We start from the raw sequence: 3,133 nt of genomic DNA, 5'->3' as shown, positions 1-3,133 counted from the left end.
CAAAAAATCTGTTTCAGTGGCAGGTGATCACCATGTCTCACTCTGGGCACAGTTTTCTTGCTGTCAGGCTGTTGTTTGATGGTGATATCTGCCATGGAAAAGGTATTTGTGAGATTCAAGTGTATCTGTCATGCTCAAGTCCCTGTCTGAATCATACCTGTGTCTTCATTCTTGCATGAACCACAAGGAAGAGTTGCTTTGACCCAGTAGAGCAGGAAAGTGCAGTTAAAATAGAGTGTGTATAGGAAGGGGCAAATAAGATTTGAAATTTGTTTTGCGTACACAACTCCAGATACTGAAAATCTGATGGTTTAGGAAAGGTACTGATTGCCAATCTTCTGAAAAAATCAGAGCCTTCCTAGACTTTTTGATAATGATCCAAAATGCAAGCTACTTTCCTATTGCCTTCGCTCTAAACATGATTCATTTCTTCTACCTTACTGATTGATCTTGCTCAAGCTGAATATGACCAAGAGAATGAGGCTTGTTTACAACTTTACTTGAAAATACCATGAAATATGTATTTTTGATTATTTTTCTTTATATTTTTGTTTTCAGATAACCACTACTGAACTCAAAGTGAGTGGTTTAAAAATTTGAAGTGACATATGGAAGGCAAAGATCCCCTGGAGGGCTCTGCCTCCAGAAGCAGTTCCAACACTGGACAGAAAGTGACGTTGCAAAATGGAATTGGGCTATTTGGTAGATCAGCAATTTCTCCTTGTCCTGGTTTTGAGACAAATTGGGAGGAATGTCCAAATCTTAACATCCTCTGATAGAAGGCAGGTTACAGCCATCCCTCCCCCATCAGGTTCAGGAAAAATTTTCCTCGGAGGAAAGGAAAAAAAACCTATTTATTTAACAGGCACAATGCACAATGGGAAAAGAATAATGCTAAATAATAAAACCTCTTGCTGTGGAGAGAACCTGGTAAATTCTCAGAGTCCTTACTTTGGCTGTGGTCTCTCTCTCTCCCCTCTTTGGGGCTGGGTCGGCCTGGGCCCCTTCAGGGCCTCAGTGGAAAACTCTCCCTGTGAGTTCTGGTGTTCTGAACAGTTCCAGAAGAGAAGAAGCCGAAGTCCCAGGTAAAAAAGTTTAACTCTCCGTCTCTCTCTGGAGAAAGCAGAGCCGAAAGCTGGCTGAAAAGCAGCAAAGGGTGCTTCCTTCGCTCCTGCCACTGCAGAAGCACTCAGAGGAGTAGTGTGACCTTGGAGCACAAACTGCTTTGAAAAGTTCATCTGGCTTTTCTTTCTTTCTCTCGCACCCAGTTTTAAAGACACAGAAAGGCACAGGAATCACGTCTGGGCGCAGAGCGGCGATAGGGGATACACATCATAAAGTCACCCCAAGACACCCTTGTAGGTGGGCCAGGCCAAATAGATACCTCTGCCCCTCTGCTTGACTGCTGACTTCAGGAATGGAGTTAGAGCCATACGTGATATCCCCACGTGACTGGTGTCTGGTGTTTTGCACTGGCTGACGTGTTTGTATCCAGTGCATTTTTTCCCACCCTCTTTGTTCAGTCTATGTCTGTTCTGGTTTAAAACTACTGCATTAATGAGACTAACATTAGTAATCACATTAAACTTATATTTAAAAATTGAATTTGCCTGGAATTATAAATACCTAGTTCTTTAGCCAAAGTACCAAAAATGTCATTTAAATGTTCTCTTTCATATGTAATTATGTGACTTTGAATTTACTTTTTAAGAAATACTCATCAGGAATATAAAATGTTCATCTTCAAAATCAACACAAAAAAAGATCTATTATTTCAATATTTCTTCTGTCTTTCAGCTATGCTTTCTGGTTATTTTTAAGGCTTAATCCATCATTTTGTGACCTTCAGCATGGGAAAGGTAAATGTAAATCTTTCCAATAGCAGAGAAACAATTGGAATGAAAATGAAGACTGTTTTGTTTTGATAAAAATGCTAAAAATTAAAACACAGAATTCAAGGTAAAGCTCTGCTCTTCAGAGGGATGTCTGCTGACTTTGTAGGAATTATTCATTTTATATACTTATATATGAGGATAGGTAAACAAGATCACCTTAATTTTTTTAAACTGTGTCAAGGAAAAAGTTGTAAATCCATATGAAATTTTTGATTTATTGGTTTTTTCTATATCCTTAACACAATGTTTGGGTTTTTTTCCAGTGCAAGCAGAAGCAGATTGCAGGGTGTGAGGAGGGAGAAGGAAAGACCCTCATTCATCTCAACAATCCACCCGATGTGTCTCAGCAAGATGAGACTCAATTCTGCTCTCTTCATCTTGTGCCTCCATAGTGCTTTTGGCAACTGTGTCACTTGCTGCAATTCTATCTCTCTTCACTTTGCAAGGTAAGAAAGGGCAGGTCACTTATGCTGTCTGTGACTCTGACTGGTGAAGCCAGTTTCTTTAGCCCTGTCCTGTTGGGGATTAGGGGCGTGAAATTGAGGGCAGGAGACTGGGACGGCATGAGAGGTTTTAAGGGCTGATAATTTGTCATTGGGACCTCTCAAGCAACACAGGCTCTGTATTTCATTCCCACACATACTCTAATTGTTGTTGACATTTGAGATAGAAAACTTTGGAACATAAATAAGATGTTGCCTTTATAGCAAAGATGGTAAACAGATTTTCCCTTTCCGCCTGGCATTCAGAAAATGTGACATGGTTTTTTTAGCTATGATTTTTGGCAGGTTTTGTCTGGTTCTGAATCACTGAATGGCACAGTGAGGAGGCGCGCCTCTATGACTTCCATTGCAGTAAAACATGCACGTGGTTTTCAGACTAAAGCTCCTCTCATCTTTGGCGTGAGTGTGGTGCTGGTTTTTCTGCACTGACCTTGAGCAATCATCTTTGGGAAGGATGAGGTCTTCCCACACTCATGGTTTAGCCATTTGTGATGGTGAGTGCTATTTGAAAGCGATGATGCACCAACATTGCCCCAGTTAGAAATAATTGGAGATAATTTACTTTCTCTACATATGCAAAAGGAGAGATTAAATGATTCTTCAGATAAAATCTACGACAGCATATTTTGGTTTTGACCCGTCAGAAATGTTCCCTTCTGGCTTGGCTTTAGTGCTTGTAACTCTGGTTCCTTTGCCAGTCAGTACCTATGCTGGTCTCTAATGAAGGTGCAGAAA

At 40.5% G+C, this 3,133-nt stretch overlaps 1 long non-coding RNA gene across 1 annotated transcript in view; it reads left to right on the top strand.

Moving 5' to 3' along the window:
- The first annotated feature begins 2,129 nt into the window (after nt 1-2,129).
- The window catches only part of LOC108447337, a 20,736-nt gene continuing 19,732 nt past the window's right edge, over nt 2,130-3,133 (top strand). Inside the window, exon 1 of the long non-coding RNA XR_001862864.1 lies at nt 2,130-2,341. This is a non-coding gene — a long non-coding RNA (uncharacterized LOC108447337). The remainder of the gene's footprint in view (nt 2,342-3,133) is intronic.

This window comes from Corvus brachyrhynchos, unplaced genomic scaffold (genome assembly GCF_000691975.1).
Source record: "Corvus brachyrhynchos isolate BGI_N302 unplaced genomic scaffold, ASM69197v1 scaffold105, whole genome shotgun sequence".
NCBI lineage: Eukaryota > Metazoa > Chordata > Aves > Passeriformes > Corvidae > Corvus > Corvus brachyrhynchos.
This window is presented reverse-complemented; position numbering and strand designations above follow the sequence as displayed.